The 272-nt window shown below is 33.5% G+C and overlaps 1 protein-coding gene across 1 annotated transcript in view; it reads right to left on the bottom strand.

Annotated features, from left to right (window-relative positions):
- CRELD2 (cysteine-rich with EGF-like domains 2) overlaps window positions 1-272 on the bottom strand; it is a 16,644-nt gene that overhangs the window by 2,538 nt on the left and 13,834 nt on the right. The gene's annotated exons all lie outside the window — the stretch shown is intronic.

The raw sequence follows: 272 nt of genomic DNA, 5'->3' as shown, positions 1-272 counted from the left end.
GGGAACACAATTAAGCAACAGCACTCATCTTAACCTATTGAAGATTTCCCATAGTCACTTTCTATTGATGCCATCAAAGTACAACTAAAGGGAAGTGAGCCTGTAAATACTACATCATCATAGTTAACAGTTACTTAAGATTGTGCGTACCTTCTGCTCTTCCCCACAAAGAAGCTCTAATTTCACTCTTTTTATTATCATTTCATGTTATAATTCACTGTGAATTAATATAAATTGAACTTGGACATTAATGGATTAACAGAAAGACAACA

The sequence above is a fragment of the Pygoscelis adeliae genome, unplaced genomic scaffold (assembly GCF_000699105.1).
Source record: "Pygoscelis adeliae isolate BGI_AS28 unplaced genomic scaffold, ASM69910v1 Scaffold12, whole genome shotgun sequence".
Taxonomy (NCBI): Eukaryota; Metazoa; Chordata; class Aves; order Sphenisciformes; family Spheniscidae; genus Pygoscelis; species Pygoscelis adeliae.
The sequence above is the reverse complement of the archived record's forward strand: the minus strand, read 5'-3'. Positions and strand labels throughout refer to the sequence as shown.